Source organism: Schistocerca cancellata, chromosome 6 (genome assembly GCF_023864275.1).
Source record: "Schistocerca cancellata isolate TAMUIC-IGC-003103 chromosome 6, iqSchCanc2.1, whole genome shotgun sequence".
NCBI lineage: Eukaryota > Metazoa > Arthropoda > Insecta > Orthoptera > Acrididae > Schistocerca > Schistocerca cancellata.
Genome location: NC_064631.1, coordinates 652010238 through 652030005, shown reverse-complemented (window position 1 = coordinate 652030005; position 19768 = coordinate 652010238). Strand labels below are relative to the sequence as shown.

At 46.2% G+C, this 19768-nt stretch overlaps 1 protein-coding gene and 1 pseudogene across 1 annotated transcript in view; both read right to left on the bottom strand.

Annotated features, from left to right (window-relative positions):
* Positions 1-19768, bottom strand: part of LOC126088464 (pikachurin-like) — a 1041406-nt gene that overhangs the window by 741604 nt on the left and 280034 nt on the right. The window lies entirely within an intron of this gene.
* On the bottom strand, positions 19135-19252 carry LOC126089908 (5S ribosomal RNA; annotated as a pseudogene).

Here is a 19768-nt window from a genome sequence, read left to right as displayed (position 1 = left end):
TTTTTCAATGTGTCCCCAAAGATATATAGTTACTACTTCACGTTTTGTGTTTGTATTGTTTATTTCAACTGTCGGGTGTCTTTGTGGTGAACCTTTAAGCATTATGTACACTGTGCTGTTATGAATAATTTATTTTGGTTGCACCATTGCAGTATTGTGTGTAGTATACCACTGGCTTCGTTTTTCTACATTTCTCTTCTTCTGGCTGATATCACAACTTAAAGATCGTCAACATGCGCAACGATCCCATTCGAACGTTCATCTAATTAAATTAAATTCAAGAGCGGTACAGTTGTGATATCCCAGAAGACGGGTCCGCAGATAGAGCCTTGTGGACATCCTTCGGTAATCCTTTTTACCCCCTTGCGGATGCTCTCTTGCCACTCAGCCAATCTGTTCTAATAGTAGTCTCGAAGACTACTGTACAGAGATTCGGGCACCTGTAGTTCTCGGAACCGTCTAACAGTGCTGACCACCAAATATTATCAAAGGCGCCAGCATGGGAATTAAGAATCGAGACTGCGTACTTCTGTAATGTCTTTTCTACAGTTTGGAAAACCCGATTATTCGCGTCGTCAATAGATTTTTCAGGTCTCATGCCAAACTAGTGCTGACTTAGACCATGGAGGTCCGTGTGAGCTTGCAGGCGGTTGCATGGTAGCCTCTCATGGATCTTAGCCAAAATATGTAACAAACAAATTGGTCGGTACGATTTTTGTTCTGATGGATCCCTATCTCCGGCTTTTTTGATAATTACCGTGTCGACTGTTTTCCAGACTAGTAGTACCCGTCCCAGCACCAGGGCATCAATTATTAGATCTGTTAAATACGGTTTTATCTGTAGTTAAACCTGGCGCAATGTAACCGACTGTACATGGTTTGGTCCTGGTGCTTACTCGTTTTGTAAGTCTATTTTTGCTAGCGCGACCTCCTCTCGTTCAAACGGACAGGTGACAGTTTCTGTAGTCTAATCGCTGTACATCGTCTCTTTAAGGCGTGTATGTGCTTGTGTATCTGTCCGTAGATCTTCATCGGGGAAGAGTTTGTCGAGGAGACTACCAATTTCATTTCAACCAATTTTATTTCAGAAACTTTAATGTATGGTTATTTTAATTAATATCTTAGTCAGAAGTAACAATAAGAAATGAACATTTCCCGCCGTTCCGTTTTCCAAAAGGCTGGGTGGAGGAGTGGGGCGGTAGGATGTACAGGAATGCTCAGTAGTCCATGCAGGGTTTCAGAAGACGACTTTGCAAAAACTACAAGACATACCGAAAACAGACACACATCAGCGGACAGAGAGTCTCTCCGAGTCTGTAACTCACACTATAGGTGCTTAACATGGGCTCCGTTAGCGATGTGGCGGCCGTCAAATAGCGGGTGCAAGCCGCTGACGGGACGTATCCGTAAAGGCGCCGAGGCAGCCTGCTTTTCGAATGTGGTAATTGGGTTGCCTATCTGCAGGGGCGATCTAATACGATGTTACAATACGTTGACGAGAGTTAGCAATTAATTTGGGGACAGCGCAGTCTACATGTACAGTCTGTAGTTATGTAATTACAAGAATTCTGCTATCATTTAATAGGCTTCCGTTTAGTAGTGGGACACTGATACGTGGCAGTAACATGCAAGATATTCCAATTGATTCTCTGGTAACCTATAGTGACACGCAAATGTACCGTTAGGTGTAAAATGGCTAACGTCGTATAGTTAGAGCTCCCTTTCAACAGCAATTAAAAGAGGTAGCTCATGTGAGATACTGCCACACACATCTTCCAGAATACCAAAATACTGACGTGCACTTTCGGTCGATGCAAAGACCTGAACCAAGAAAGTGTTGGTTCATATTTCTTAGGTTCAGGAGAAACGTCACATTTTAACCACCAATAGCAGCTGGTAAATAATTCTTTATTTATTTAGTATTCTATCTTGAGATAACCTTCAGGTATTATAATGATATTTACAACAGCCTACAGCATCAATTTTGCCTTGTAGGATATTGTCAATAACTTTATTACAGCTGAAGGTGATATGAAGAAACTCGTAGTAAACACACATGTAGTAGCAGCTCACTGCGGCTAAAATTCCTACAGTTACCAGCTGTGGGGCACTATCTGCGCGAAATATAGGGTTAAGTTAAGCTCACCGGCAAAATTTCTTATGTCGCTCAGAGATATTTTGTATTTCAGTAAAAGAAACTTGTAGTCTGCTACGGCTCCTTACGTAGTAATACATGAAACGGTGAGTTTTTCATTTTGTTACCCAGATGCCACCGTACGTATAAAACACCTTCACAACAGTGAATAAAGCTGTAATATTCAGCTAGGAGAACGTAAAACGCAATACACAAACTCGTGTAACAGCCGGCAGTACAGGGATGTCGTTGCCGTGCCTGTGGGAATAGCCCAACGTAGCGCCGTTGTGCCGCTTTCGCGTTGCATATACGAGATGTATAATGGCGAATTCCACACCGAAAAACCGGTGCCAACTGCGGCGTATCATTGTCAACGTATGGCTAACATTTCTGGAAATGCACCTGAATATAACCAAACAGTAGTCAACGCAAACTTCAGGACCAAGGGTACTGTGGATATTACTGTTGTCAACAGTAAGACAGTGACTGAGTGGAACAAGTTTCTAATGGTAACATCTTCTGCGTCGTTAGGCCGCGTCATAATTCCTTCTAAAATAATCGACGTTTCGGCCCCTCTGCTGGTATCTTCTTTAGGATGTTTCGGTGTCCACTACTGCTAGTACAACCTCAGGGGTCATAAAGCTATTTACAATAGCCTACAGCAATAGTGGACACCGAAACATCCTGAAGAAGATCCTAGCAGAGGTGTCGAAACGTCGATTGTTTTAGAGGGAAATATGACGCGGCCTACCAACCCAGAAGATTTTAACTTCAGTGACAACGGCCACGAAAGCCTGCAGACCTACATGGAACAAGTTTATATATGAAGTTTTCACAGCTTGTCAGCCGAGTAGCGTCGTCGTCTCGTAGCAGCCGGCCGCGGTGGCCGTGCGTTTCTGGCGCTGCAGTCCGGAACCGCGAGGCTGCTACGGTCGCAGGTTCGAATCCTGCCTCGGGCATAGGTGTGTGTGGTGTCCTTAGGTTAGTTCGGTTTAAGTAGTTCTACGTTCTAGGGGACTTATGACCTAAGATGTTGAGTCCCATGGTGCTCAGAGCCATTTGAACCATTTTTGTCTCGTAGCAAAAACAGGGAGTCTACTACTGGTACTCGTGTGAATAAGGATGTCACATCGAAGCTGACTCTTCATTTTCCGGCCACATGCCCTGTAGTACCCTCAGAAACTCAGCCGGATTTTTCACATGGTGTGGACCGTAACCCACCAAGGGATTTAGCATCTGTGATAAATGCTTAGCAATACCCTATGTCGGCGAGTTAACATTGTTCAAAATAGGTCGTAATGGGACGCCTTCTTTGTGGACTTTTGGGAGGCCATACAGACGTGGTGGTGCCGGTGCCCTCGGGTACAGCTTCCTGATGATATTTTTCTCTAGCTCGAGTTGTTGAGCACCTCAACGGTCTTACGAGTCTCTGTTGTGGTGGGTCCTTCCATAGTCGTTTGTAAGCAGGATCCTGCTGGATAGCGTCGATTTTTTGCAAATTGTCCTCTGATTTATGCTGCACCCTCGTGTTCCCTTTGTCCGCTGCCAAGACCACTGTGTTCTGGTCCTCCCTGTGTGCCCATAGTGCCTTGTGTTCTGCCGCCGAAACATTGTTCTTGGGCATCTTTGCTTTGTCTAGTATTTTGCAGACTTCTCTCCTTACTTCTCCTGCAGCCCTTCAGGTAGTCTCCTTACGGCTTGCTCTACCCCACTTATGATGTCCCGCTTCGGCAGGGTCCTTGGAACCGGGGCTAAGTTTAGGCCCTTGGACAGCACCTCTTGTGTTGGCCCATCCACTTCCTTGTTTGTTAGATTAATGACCACCTTGTGGGGAGGTGGCTTTTCTTTCTGTTGTCGCACTTCCGGAAGTCGAAGGAATTTCTTGCACTACCTTTCGGTGGCTTTCTTCTTGGACCATTCGCCACTGGCAAAGGAATTGCCTTCTATCCAATCTCAGGTGTGTTCCGGGAGACAGGAAGCAAATCGGAGGTGTAGAGAAAGCAGGCTTCTAGCGTTTCTGTCGAGTTCCACTGTTGTGCCTCTGGTGTGTTCTTGTACTAGGGCCGCAGTCCCCCGTCGTAAGATGTGTCTCGTCCTGTTGGTATTAACAGGATGCTGCAAGTTGGCGAACTTAGGCATCACTTCTTTATCCCGACATTGGAGTAAGGAGGTCAACCTGCTGAGCAGCTTCCCCTTCTTGTTCCGTAGCTTCTGCAGCGTCTTGTAACTGCGATGGATATCCTCCCCGTAGAGGTATGTTATACGTGAGTGCACGCTTTCTCGGCGAATTTCATATATGAAGTCTTCACGGATTGTCAGCCGAGTAGCGTCGGCGTCTCGTAGCTGACAACCCGTGAAGACTTCATATATGAAATTCGCTGAGAAAGCCTGCACTCACATATGGAACAAGTTTGTTTCCAAACTAGACACACTGTGCATAGCGCGAACGTATGCACTGTAGTGGACATGGATTCAGTGCATTACAAAATAGTGATGAATTGTTGTAATAAACAAAACGAATTCCAATACTCCGGGTCCCTTATGATGGACTGCACGACAGAACATCCTCGAACAACTTCCGAAATTTTATTGGCGATGTTCACCTTCACCATGTTTAGTAATTTAATGCTCTGCTGATCACCCTATCGTCGTCATATATGCTGATACATCTAGCACCACCAACATCATTTAACCGATTTGAACAGTTCTCTGGTATCCGATCGCGTAGCGTCGTAATTTCTCCACAATATTTCAGCAGACGTACATGCTGCCATCTTCAGGTGGTTCGTCAGGCACCACGTGAAGATGGCAGCGTGTACGTCTGTCGAAATGTTGTTGTTGTTGTCTTCAGTCCTGAGACTGGTTTGATACAGCTCTCCATGCTACTCTATCCTGTGCAAGCTTCTTCATCTCCCAGTACTTACTGCAACCTACATCCTTCTGAATCAGCTTAGTGTATTCATCTCTTGGTCTCCCTCTACGATTTTTACCCTCCACGCTGCACTCCAACGCTAAATTTGTGATCCCTTGATGCCTCAGAACATGTCCTACCAACCGGTCCCTTCTTCTTGTCAAGTTGTGCCACAAACTCCTCTTCTCCCCAATTCTATTCAATACCTCCCCATTAGTTATGTGATCTACTCACCTAATCTTCAGCATTCTTCTGTACTGCCGAAATATTGTGGAGAAATGACGACGCTACCCAGTCGCATACGCGAGAACTGTTCAAATTGTAAATACGCCGGGAAAACTTCAGATCGCATATCATTTAACCAATTTGGCCTAAATAATGTAACTGACCTTCAGGACACTACGAACTCTGTGTACCGACACTCGGGAAACATCCACGATTAGCGTATCTCACTCTGTGGGTAGAGCTTGCTTCCACTCTGCAGATAAACAGGAGGAATTGTAGCCACATGTTTATGCAGTGGGATTCAGATGTTGCGCAAACTCGCAATAAAAATTCATTAGACAGGAAACAAAAATACCGTATAAGTTGCCGGCGGCGGCAGCGAGGTGGAATGCGAGAACTCCGGCTAATGTGGACGCTGCGTTCCGGCGGCCGTGGTTTACGCACCGCCGGCCGCGCTTCTTTCGGCGGCGCTTCGCGCGTGATGAACGGCCGGCCGCCGGCACAGTGGCCGCTATTGTTTCCGGCGCCCCGGCGCCATATATCGCTCGCGCCGGCGCCGCCGCAGCCGCGGCAGGCCCGACCACCGACACGGTGGCGCCGCGGGCGCACCTAACTGCACAAAGTAGCAGCACCGAACAACTCTGCCAGCTCACCTGCGTATCTACGTGTTGGTCTGATACACTAACAACCAGGAAAGGTAGCGAGTAGCGACAGCTTACGTATCACGCATAAACCGTATAGAAGGCGTAATGCCTACAAACCGGGTGTTTATAAAGTAACTATGCAGTGCCATGTGGTGGTGTGCTGAGTAATGATTGATATAACTGTCAATTACTAATACAACATTTTCCATTGTTTAACATATTTCTAACATATTTTTCCAGGTGCACTACTGGCCATTAAAATTGCTACACCATGTAGATGACGTGCTACAGACGCGAAATTTAACCCACCGGAAGAAGATGCTGTGATATGGAAATGATTAGCTTTTCAGAGAATTCACACAAGGTTGGCGCCGGTGGCGACACCTACAACGTGCTGACATGAGGAAAGTTTCCAACCGACTTCTCATACACAAACAGCAGTTGACCGGCGTTGCCTGGTGAAACGTTGTTGTGATGCCTCGTGTAAGGAGGAGAAATGCGTACCATCACGTTTCCGACATTGATAAAGGTCAGATTGTAGCCTGTCGCGATTGCGGTTCATCGTATCGCGACATTGCTGCTCGCGTTGGTCGAGATCCAATGACTGTTAGCAGAATAAGGAATCGGTGGGTTCAGGAGGGTAATACGGAACGCCGTGCCGGATCCCAACGGCCTCGTATCACTAGCAGTCGAAATGACAGGCATCTTATCCGCATGGCTGTAACGGATCGTGCAGCCACGTCTCGATCTCTGAGTCACCAGATGGGATCGGTTGCCATCTACACGAACAGTTCGGAGACGTTTGCAGCAGCAAGGACTATCAGCTCGGAGACCATGGCTGCGGTTACGCTTGACGCTGCTTCACAGAGAACCTGCGACGGTGTACTCAACGACGAACCTGGGCCCACGAATGGCAAAACGTCATTTTTGGGATGAATCCAAGTTCTGTTTAGAGGATCATGATGGTCGCATCCATGTTTGGCGACATCGCGGTGATCGCACACTGGAAGCGTGTATTCGTCATCGCCGTACTGGCGTATCACCCGGCGTGATGGTATGGCGTGCCATTGGTTGCACGTCTCAGTCACAACTTGCTCGCATTGAAGGCACTTTGGACCGTGGACGTTACATTTCAGACGTGTTACAACCCATGGCTCTACCCTTCATTCGATCCCTGCGAGACCCTACATTTCAGCAGGATAATGCACGAACGCATGATGTAGGTCCTGTATGGGACTTTCTGGATACAGAAAATGTTCGACTGCTGCCCTGGCCAGCACATTCTCCAGATCTCTCACCAATTGAAAACGTCTGGTCAATGGTGGCCGAGCAACTGGCACGTCGCAATACGCCAGTCACTACTCTTGATGAACTGTGGTATCGTATTGAAGCTGCATAGGCAGGTGTACCTGTACACGCCATCCAAGCTCTGTTTGACTTAATGCCCAGGCGTATCAAGGCCTTTATTTAGGCCCGAGGTAATGTAATCACATGTCAGTTCTAGTATAATATATTTGTCCATTGAATACCCGTTTATCATCTGGATTTCTTCTTGGGGTAGCAATTTTAATGGCCAGTACTGTATTTTTACTTGTTCGCAGGTCCGTTAAAGACCAACGTCTCGTGTGATATCATTGTGATCGAGGTCATAATGCTGATGATTGAACAAAGAGTGTTTCTTGTGGAGTACGTGTTCCGCAATGGAGACAAGTTTACCTCTGCAGTAGAAGCTGCATTTGCAGCAAAGTTCCCAGGAGTGAAGATGCCCAACCGCAATGCTGTAAGGAATGCTGTATGGAAGACCGGAAGCGTTCATAATGCTCCAAAATCAGGCAGACCATCCACATCCACATCCGAAGAGAAGCTGCCGGAGGTGCAATAAATGATGTCCAAAGAAATCGGCGTGTCCGTGGGTTACGCCCACAAGATTCTCCAGAAGCCTACTGTCCATGTACCCGGCCGGCCGGGGTGGCCGAACGGTTCTAGGTGCTACAGTCTGGAACCGCACGACCACTACGGTCGCAGGTTCGAATCTTGACTCGGGCATGGATGTGTCTGCTGTACTTAGGTTAGTTAGGTTTAAGTAGTTCTAAGTTCTAGGGGACTGATGACATCAGAAGTTAAGCCCCATGGTGCTCAGAGCCATTTGAACCACGTACCTGTACAAAATGTCAGTTGTGCACGAACTGAGAGACACCGATCGCTGCTGCGTGTGCACTTTTGCAACTGTTTCTGTCCTTGCTGCAGGACAATGGGGAAGGGAATCTTGACACAACTTTTTCACGGATGAGACATGGTTTCACCTCTCCACTTAAGTGAATAGCCGGAATAGTCCTGTGTACTATGGAGAATCCGCATGAATTTAAGGTGTCCCCAATGCATGATCAAACAGTTCTTGTTTGCTGCGCTGTGACTCGTAAACGCGTCATTGTGCCGATCTTCTTTCAGGACATCATAAATGCAGAACGGTACTGCGCCTGCTTTCTGGAGTCCTTCCTGGTAAACTGAATGAGGACGAAATGGAGAATTTTTAAACAAATGAAACTCCTCCAGCTGTACTTAATATTTTATATTAATTTGGCTACTAGTTTCGATGTTGCGTCAACGCCATCTTCCGGGCCGTACACTTTGACGAAATCAGTGTGGCTGAGTACTAGAGGTCCACGGTGAGTCCAATACGTGCTCCACATGGATCCATGTCGCAACGTCGAAACCAGTAGCCAAATAAATATCAAATCGTAAGTACAGCTAGCGGAGTTTCGTTTTTAATAAAAATTATACCAGCTGTGACCCATCATCATCCACCTTAAATATGGATGTATGAAGAAGAAATTGAGAATGGCTGGTTCCAGTAGCATGGGGCGACCGCGCTTACCACCCACAAGGCGATGAACTTTCTAAAGGACATCTTCGGTGACCGCATCATCTCTCGGGGACTCTGGCCTCCGCGTTCACAAGACTTGGCCCTATAGCATCACTTTCTATGGGGTACGTTGAAGGCCAAGGCCTGTGAAGGCAATGCGCACGCCATACAAGAACTCCAACCAGCATTGACACATCACGCCCGATGTTCTGCACAACGTCTTCAAGAACACGCAGAAACATGTGCAACTGTGTGTTGAAGTTCAAGGGGATGACTTCCAGCATCTCTTCTAACTTCGATGACTTTAATACGGCAAGTTATGAACTGTATAGTTATTACCGAACACTCTGTATTATAATTATGGAGATATATATGTATGTTCCACGCCTCCTGAACCACTGAACTTAGTACACATGTCACCTATTGTATGTAAATTATCGATGTGTGGGTAAGAACCACCTACTTCTTCTCAAAGGGTTGGGGGTGGGGTTGGTGGTGAAAGGGGCGTGTACTGTACGACGCGCGAATGTCCATACTTTATACATAAAATGTATTCACAACTGCGAATATGGAGAACCATCAGCTGTATAATTGAATGACGACAAAGAAAATTTGTGCTGGATGCGTACTCGAACCTGGATTTGTCGCTTATACCGTTACCTTTAGGCTATCTGAAAAGTCTGGGTTCGAGACCCAGTCCGGCACAAATTTTCATTGTCGTCATTCCATTATACAGCTGACGGCTGTCCATATTCGCAACTGCGAATATGTTTCATTTAGTCTGTAGTCACAACACTGCCTGTTTCTTCGCAGAAGCTTGCATGTCCGAAGGAACAATGCGTCGTACTTCTGAACAAACAGGCACTGCCATATCGTACCGATGTTGTAGTTATCCATAATTTGTGAATGAGAGCATTTCGAGACTTGAGACAAACCTCACTCATAGTTTCATACCTTAAGACACTTTTTCTCCCCGCAAAATGAGGAAAGAAGCGAAGTTTATTGCTTACTATATTTTCGTTATTCGTGCAATAAAAGCGCTACATGAAGCATGACGTAATTTATTAGTTCTTTACTACTAACTACATTCGCAACACATTTTTCAGTCAGTATTCACATATACCACTACATGTAACAGAAAAAAACATATCATTTTACGATGCATAATTCACGACATATGACGTTTTAATTCATTACTGCTTTAATATTAACTCTTGAGCCGTGGATTATACCTTGGTTACTACTCTGTGTTTAGTCTCCCTCGGTTATCGCGATTATGCTGTTATCCTCTCTGTCCGCGAGTTGCAGCAGCGGTGTGTATCGATAATCGCACCTTGTACTATTTTTCGCCTGGCGCTTATAGTTTCGGGCTGTGCTGTGTGCGACCATTTGGTCGGTTGGCGTGGAGCAGCGAGGAAATTTCCGCGATGCGTAGTTTGGCCGAGGCCGCTGGCGGGGTCTGCGCGCTGTCGGAGTGAATGGTGCTGTTCCCATTACTATGAGGTCAGTGGCTCACCGATCCTGGACACAAAATTTGAGGTTTCACTTAGTCTACCAGCAGGTCACGACTGTTCACACTGAGTCGTTTGGATTTCGTTGTCGGCTGTTGGGACACTCCCGCGAGCAACAACGTGTGTTTTCAAGTTGGCAAATTTTAGACACCCACCGGTGGAGTTTAACTGTACTTGGTTATTTGAACTGAAGTGCACCAGCGGAATCTTCTGCCTTGTGGCCGATAACGTTCCGTTTACCTGTCCTGGCCGTTGACGTAGATTCAGGCGGTGTATTTTCCTCATCGTGTTGTCGCTGTCCAGCACGGTGTGTAGTTTGACAGCTCAAGGTATAATTGGTCGTGGGCGCTAATATTTTCTACGTTGTTCCATTGAACTCCCTGTTGTGTGCTGGTCGGGTGGAGCGAAAGTTATCTAGTCAGTGAGTCCGTTGACTGTCTGACGATTGGGTTGCCGTCGGATCGACAATGGTTGGGCCGGCTGCCTGTCTCACCTAAGCGAGCATTAGCGTTTGAATTCCAGGCCGACCCTCGGAAACTTCTGAGCGCCGTTGGATGTACCGAATTTTCTTATTTGTTCTTGTCGTTTGTATTTGTATGGCTTCTAGCCGATTTTTAAATTAAGGTTGTTTTGCTCTTAAGGCGTAAGATTGTTTGGGCCTTCAGCCTAATTCAAGGAACTGTTTTATGTAAGGCCTTTGCCCTTTTTAAAAATTTAATTTTGTTGAGTCTTAAGTGATGAGCCCTCCCCCCCGTGAACCATGGACCTTGCCGTTGGTGGGGAGGCTTGCGTGCCTCAGCGATACAGATAGCCGTACCGTAGTTGCAACTACAACGGAGGGGTATCTGTTGAGAGGCCAGACAAACGCGTGGTTCCAGAAGAGGGGCAGCAGCCTTTTCAGTAGTTGCGGGGGCAACAGTCTGGATGATTGACTGATCTGGCCTTGTAACACTAACCAAAACGGCCTTGCTTTGCTGGTACTGCGAACGACTGAAAGCAAGGCGAAACTACGGCCGTAATTTTTCCCGAGGGCATGTAGCTTTGCTGTATGGTTAAATGATGATGGCGTCCTCTTGGGTAAAATATTCCGGAGGTAAAATAGTCCCCCATTCGGATATCCGGGCGGGGAATACTCAAGAGGACGTCGTCATCAGGAGAAAGAAAAGTGGCGTTCTACGGATCGGAGCGTGGAATGTCAGATCCCTTAATCGGGCAGGTAGGTTAGAATATTTAAAAAGGGAAATGGATAGGTTAAATGTAGATATAGTGGGAATTAGTGAAGTTCGGTGGCAGGAGGAACAAGACATTTGGTCAGGAGAATACAGGATTATAAATACAAAATCAAATAGGGGTAATGCAGGAGTAGGTTTAATAATAAATAAAAAAATAGGGGTGTGGGTAAACTACTACGAACAGCATAGTGAACGCACTATTGTGGCCAAGATAGACACGAAGCCCACACCTACTACAGTAGTACAAGTTTATATGCCAACTAGCTCTGCAGATGACGAAGAAATTGAAGAAATGTATGATGAAATCAAAGAAATTATTCAGATAGTGAAGGGAGGCGAAAATTTAATAGTCATTGGTGACTGGAATTCGGTAGTAGGAAAAGGGAGAGAAGGAAACATAGTAGGTGAATATGGACTGGGGCTAAGAAATGAAAGAGGAAGCCGCCTGGTAGATTTTGCACAGAGCACAACTTAATCATAGCTAACACTTGGTTCAAGAATCATAAAAGGAGGCTGTATACATGGAAGAGGCCTGGAGATACTGACAGGTATCAGATAGATTATATAATGGTAAGACAGAGATTAGGAACCAGGTTTTAAATTGTAGGACGTTTCCAGGGGCAGATGTGGACTCTGACTTCAATCTATTGGCCATGAACTGTAGACTAAAACTGAAGAAACTGCAAAAAGGTAGGAATTTAAGGAGATAAACTGACTAAACCAGAGGTTGTACATAGTTTCAGGGAGAGCATAAGGGAACAACTGACAAGAATGGGGGAAAAAATACAGTAGAAAAGAATGGGTAGCTTTGAGGGGTGTAGTAGTGAAGGCAGCAGAGGATAAGTAGGTAAAAAGACGAGGGCTTGTAGAAATCCTTGGGTAACAGAAGAAAAATTGAATTTAATTGATGAAAGGTGAAAATATAAAAATGCAGTAAATGAAACAGGCAAAAAGGAATACAAACGTCTCAAAAATGAGATCGAAAGGAAGTGCAAAATGCCTAAGCAGGGATGGCTACAGGACAAATGTAAGGATGTAGAAGCTTATCTCACTAGGGGTAAGTTAGATACAGCCTACAGGAAAATTAAAGAGACCTTTGGAGAAAAGAGAACCACTTGTATGAATATCAAGAGCTCAGATGGAAACCCAGTTCTAAGCAAAGAAGGGAAAGCAGAAAGGTGGAAGGAGTATATAGAGGGTCTATACAAGGGCGATGTACTTGGGGACAATATCATGGAAATAGGAGAGGATGTAGATGAAGATGAAATGGGAGATAAGATACTGCGTGAAGAGTTTGACAGATCACTGAAAGACCTGAGACGGAAGAAGGCCTCGGAAGTAGACAACATTCCATTACAACTACTGACAGCCTTGGGAGATCCAGTCCTGACAAAACTCTACCATCTGGTGAGAAAGATGTATGAGACACGTGAAATACCCTCAGGCTTCAAGAAGAATATAATAATTCCAATCCCAAAGAAAGCAGGTGTTGACAGAAGTGAAAATTTACTAAAATAAAAAGATGGATTATAATTTATACGTCCGAAAGTAATCAGCATGGATCCACATATATACAGAAAACCGTATACAGCTGTTGTTCAGATGAAATCAACATCGTAACATTTATCCCTATTATCTATAGAATACGTGACAATGTAGCTAATCAGTGATTATGTATCTAAATCAGATTTCGTTCCCTCGTCCAGTTCATTCCTATTTTCCCTGTGATAATAGATTTTTCCTGTGTTAATAGATATTTCACATAGTTCGATCCCTCTTACCTGCGGAATTCTTTCCGTCTTTGCACACCTATTGCACCCTAGAATCTCAAATACCTGAGATGGATTTATTCATATTGGCCAGCTCTTAAGATTTTTCTCCTCTTTTGTTTCTTCTGTTCAAGTCAAAGAAACTTGGATAGACTATTTATTACACGAGTTACAGGCCCACCTACTCCTTCCAGTGCTACGCTATTTCCAAATTACCCATTCGCTTAATTTTTGCATGCGTCTTGAGCACTACGTGGTTCTCCCAGTCAACCAGTGTCCAAGCCTCACTTGCTGAGGCTGCTCCAAAACTGAAGCGACGCAGGTCGTAGAGAGCAGTTACGTGGCCATAACAGACCAGTGCAGGTGGCACAAGTAAATACTACTGCTCGTTCTTGGTTACAGTGGCGCCAGAAACTGAACACTTTGGTTGAGAGCAGCGCTGAGGAGACTGAACCTGAATGTTCACACAGCAGCGACCGTACATTTTCGGCAGTCATCCGGCTGCTGGTGACAGCGTCGGCGAAATTTTCCATTGTTCTCTTTCGGTACGTGTCTCGCGCAATACCACGATTCTCCGTTGCTCCATTACCTTTTTCTTTTCACCGTTCTTACTGCTTTGATGCGACTAGCCCTCTCCTTTTACTACCTCTTCATCTCAGAGCCGAACACATACACAGCGTTCTCGATTTCTGTTCCCTGCATTCCTATCTCTCTCTTCTACTGCTTTTGACCTTTGGTACCTTGTCCGTTATTCCTTCTTGTCCCACCTACCTTTTCTTTCTTATAGTGTTTTTATTACCTCACCAATTCTGCGAAGTACGTCCTCATTATTTACCTTACCGTACACTGAGCATACTTCTTACCAAAGCTGTTCGATTCTTCTGTTTACCGGTTTTCCAAACGGCCATGATTCACTTACATACAATTCTCTGCTCCAGACGTACATTCTCATAAACTTCTTCATCAAATCAATTCCCTATATTCATTTATAGTACATTCTCCTTCTTTGCCTCTGATAGTGTGTTTCTTATAACCTCCTTGCTTTCACTGTCGTGCGTTATCTTGTTTCCAAGGTAGAATAATTGCTTACTCCACCAGTACTGATGTCAAATTCATTGCCTACGTCTGGTACTCAACGCTACTTTCGTTTTTCTTTTGTTTACTGGCAGTTCATATTCTGTCATCTTTAAATTATTCATTTCATTAAACGGCTCCCGTAAGTTTTCCTTACTTCAGCTATGACATCTAAATCGTGAATCTTTCATTTATCTCCGTCATTGCTTCTTCGACGTACTGGTTTGAACAATGGGCGAGAAAGATTGCTTTCTGACTTAATCCCCATTATATGTGTAAATAACTTCATAACTGCACTGGACTCCGTGACTTATGGACGTTTTCATCGATCCTGGAAGCGTATACTAATAGCTGAAGTTGTCATGGGGATCAGTCGCGATAAGCGAGAAATCCGGGTTCGAGTACCGGATCGGCACAAGTTTCCATGTGTCTGAAACTGCTTACGTCAATCCGGATTCCCAAAATGTGAATCCATTTATAATAATTTACCAGAGCTTTAATCGTCAGCACATTATCTGTTGCTTCAGACATGCACGTATGTGAAGACACAGTGTACAAACACAGACTTTGTAACCATCAATTACGTAACTTCAACGTCCCTTGGGGCTTAGCGCTCCCCTCCAGTATGAACTAGCGGTTACATCTCCAAGCGTGCCGTATAACAAAATGCGTTCTCAATTCCAGTATTATCAGCAGAAGGCCCATTCTCAGAAGGATTGCTAGTTAATCTTGAAAGAACTGTTCTGGTATTCATGATAGCCACAGGAAACTTACATTGGAATGGAGAGACCGAGTTTAGAACCTTGTTTCCTCCAGAAATGGAGTACAACGTCTTAAGCACCTCTATGTAGAAGCGTGCTATCGTGCTTCCTTGGGAAATTAACGCATACGTAGAACTTACCTTTCATTCTAAAACAAAATGTGCAATGTTCTGCACTCTCCTGCAAGTTTAAAGCAGTAACTTTCCGAAGAAGGGATTCTTAATTATAATCTAAAGCCTACGCAAAACAATCCAATACTAAGGTACCGGACAAAATATGTGCGAAAGTAGGCGATTAAGGAAATTACATCAATTCATAGTGAAGCTCTGCGAGGAATTTTCTCTTTTTTAATAAAACTGAAGTCTGTCCCTTCCTCGTCAATAGTGCATGCTGCGGCGTAATTTCGTGCTCGCTCTGAATACAGCCAATACAGGAGCGGTGGCAGAATGATCGATAGACAAAGTCACACAAAGAAACAGCGGCAAGAACTCGGCAAAATGGCTCGGAAACATGCGATATTTACATTATGAAACATTCGTCATTGTAACAGACCGGTCAACCGGAAATGACAGAGCTGGAAATAAAGATTCGTGCAGCGCTAGGAACCTGTGTCGCCGTCACGTCTTGTAACGATCGGTTTCAGCGTCGGTGAATATGGCGATCTGTATCTATCGTCCCTCGAGTTACATGCCAATTTATCACTATTCCTGTCAAAGAAATGGTAGTAGCATTTGTTGTGTTAAACTACTTTTAATTTACACTGATGCGCCAAAACATTATGACTACTGCCTACAGTAAAGCTGAATGCCTCCTGATGGTGTTGAGGAAAGAATGTAAGCAGAAGAGAGACGAATGGGCAGTCACTATAGCGAAGATACGGGCCGCAAATGCGGAAATCCACTGTTGACAAAGGGCACATTGTTAAGGAGCTGCGACTACACTCCTGGAAATGGAAAAAAGAACACATTGACACCGGTGTGTCAGACCCACCATACTTGCTCCGGACACTGCGAGAGGGCTGTACAAGCAATGATCACACGCACGGCACAGCGGACACACCAGGAACCGCGGTGTTGGCCGTCGAATGGCGCTAGCTGCGCAGCATTTGTGCACCGCCGCCGTCAGTGTCAGCCAGTTTGCCGTGGCATACGGAGCTCCATCGCAGTCTTTAACACTGGTAGCATGCCGCGATAGCGTGGACGTGAACCGTATGTGCAGTTGACGGACTTTGAGCGAGGGCGTATAGTGGGCATGCGGGAGGCCGGGTGGACGTACCGCCGAATTGCTCAACACGTGGGGCGTGAGGTTTCCACAGTACATCGATGTTGTCGCCAGTGGTCGGCGGAAGGTGCACGTGCCCGTCGACCTGGGACCGGACCGCAGCGACGCACGGATGCACGCCAAGACCGTAGGATCCTACGCAGTGCCGTAGGGGACCGCACCGCCACTTCCCAGCAAATTAGGGACACTCTTGCTCCTGGGGTATCGGCGAGGACCGTTCGCAACCGTCTCCATGAAGCTGGGCTACGGTCCCGCACACCGTTAGGCCGTCTTCCGCTCACGCCCCAACATCGTGCAGCCCGCCTCCAGTGGTGTCGCGGCAGGCGTGAATGGAGGGACGAATGGAGACGTGTCGTCTTCAGCGATGAGAGTCGCGTCTGCCTTGGTGCCAATGATGGTCGTATGCGTGTTTGGCGCCGTGCAGGTGAGCGCCACAATCAGGACTGCATACGACCGAGGCACACAGGGCCAACACCCGGCATCATGGTGTGGGGAGCGATCTCCTACACTGGCCGTACACCACTGGTGATCTTCGAGGGGACACTGAATAGTGCACTGTACATCCAAACCGTCATCGAACCCATCGTTCTACCATTCCTAGACCGGCAAGGGAACTTGCTGTTCCAACAGGACAATGCACGTCCGCATGTATCCCGTGCCACCCAACGTGCTCTAGAAGGTGTAAGTCAACTACCCTGGCCAGCAAGATCTCCGGATCTGTCCCCCATTGAGCATGTTTGGGACTGGATGAAGCGTCGTCTCACGCGGTCTGCACGTCCAGCACGAACGCTGGTCCAACTGAGGCGCCAGGTGGAAATCGCATGGCCAGCCGTTCCACAGGACTACATCCAGCATCTCTACGATCGTCTCCATGGGAGAATAGCAGCCTGCATTGCTTCGAAAGGTGGATATACACTGTACTAGTGCCGACATTGTGCATGCTCTGTTGCCTGTGTCTATGTGCCTGTGGTTCTGTCAGTGTGATCATGTGATGTATCTGACCCCAGGAATGTGTCAATAAAGTTTCCCCTTCCTGGGACAATGAATTCACGGTGTTCTTATTTCGATTTCCAGGAGTGTAGAAGCGATAATCTCTGAAACTGTGAAGCTGGTCGCCTGTTGGCGTACTACTGTCGTGAACACCTATGGAAATTGACTGAAGGATGGTGAAATATCGATTAGGCCGTATGGTAGTGGACCACCACATCTCATCACAAATCGTATTCCAGAATAGGCAGCGACCTGTGACACATCTGACGACAGAGTACTGTAGTGGTGCAGGCAAAAGTGTTCCGGAGCACACGGTTCAAAGGCCATTGTGGAATATGGAGCTCCACATCAAATGATGCAAATGGCTCTGAGCACTATGGGACTTAACATCTGTGGTCATCAGTCCCCCAGAACTTAGAACTACTTAAACCTAACTAACCGAAGGACATCACACACATCCACGCCCGAGGCAGGATCCGAACCTGCGACCGTATCGGTGACGCTGGTCCACACTGAAGCGCCTAGAACCGCACGGCCACGCCAGCTCCACATCACAGGACCCGTACGTATTCCTGTGTTGACCCCACGACGTCGACAGTTATGATGACAGAGGGCGCATCATCACTGAGTTTTCTCTGTGAATCGATAGAAACGTGTCGCCTGTCGAGTGAATGGCATTTCTTGGCACACCAGGTCGATGGTTGCGTCCTTAACGCCGTCATCCAGGCGTGGACCACAGGAAGCACGCACCGTGCCACAGATGCAGGCTGGTGAGTGCAGAATTGCACTACGAGGTACATTGAGTTGGGCTTCCATGGGATCTGTGGTGGTAATCAAAGGCATCATCACAGCATTGAACTACGTGAAAATTATTCATGCTTCAAGTCTCCCATGATATCTTCCGGTAGGATAACTCACGGTGTTCCAAGGTCAGAATAGTGCTACAATGGTTTGAGGGGCATTATCGTGAACTCACATTGATGTCTTGGCCAGCAAATTCCCCTGATCTGTACTCATTGGAACACATATCGGGCGCCAGCTGAGTGCCCGTGAATTAGCAATCCGTAATTTGCGGGAATTGCTTGACCTGTGCGTATACGTCTAGTGCCATGTGCCTCTGGAATGCAGTCAAGGACTTGTAGAATACATGCCAAGCAGAATTGCAGCTATATTGTGTTTACGTAGTGGACCAACACGCTATTAACCACGTGGTCATAATGTTTTGGCTCAGCGGTGTATAGACCGCTGCTTATATCAGCTGAGTGTAGTAGATACTATGCTTGCTTTCTATGCACGCAGAATGTCTGAGGAAGATGCAATGTTTTATTTAGGCTTAGCAGAAGAGTGACACCTATTTTGCAGATAAATTATTATGTGTTTAGTTCTTGGTACTGTGCGTACCGTAACACCCCAATTGCAGAAACCCTAATAAACAACCCTTTGTTGTAAAAGAAGTAGGGACATTAGTCATCCTGACAGTGAGAGCAGCTACTGACGGCAAAATTTTACACTTGTAATAAATTGATCAACAGGAATGCACTTCGTCTTCAGGCCACAAGTGGCCCACCGGGACCATTCGACCGCCGTATCATCCTCAGATGAGGATGCGGATAGGAGGGGCCTGTGGTCAGCACACTGCCCTCCCGGTCGTTATCATGGTTTTCTGTGACCGGAGCCGCTACTGTTCGGTCGAGTAGCTCCTCAATTGGCATCACGATGCTGAGTGCACCCCGAAAAAAGGGCAACAGCTCATGACAGCCCGGACGGTCACCCATCCCAGTGCCGGCAACGTTCAACAGCGCTTAACTTCAGTGATCTGACGGGAACCGGTGTATCCCCTGTGGCATGGCCGTTGCCGATCAACAGGAGTGTCATGTGAATAATAATATTTATCATGAAATAGAGACTTAATGAAGGAATCTGATAAGATACGCAACAAAAACATCAGAGAAAAAAATGGTTCAAATGGCTCTGAGTACTATGGCACTTAACATCTGAGGTCATCAGTCCCCTAGAACTTAGAACTACTTAGACCTAACCAACCTAAGGACATCACACACATTCATGTCCGAGGCAGGATTCGAACCTGCGACCGTAGCGGTTGCGCGGTTCCAGACTGTAGCGCCTAGAACCGCTCGGCCACTCCGGCCGGTAAACATCAGAGAAAGAATTGTAAAACAATTAATAATGAAGGTGAAAGCCGAGATGGTAAATTGGCCAGGGATAACATTTACCATAGAAGAGAGTTGTAGCCGCATCGAAAAGGGAGTTCGATGTGACTACAATGTGGCTCGGAAATGGAAATGTTAGCTTCTGTTGCTATCTAGTCGCTCTCTAGTACTATTGCAATCGTAGCATTCTTGTAAGGTTGGT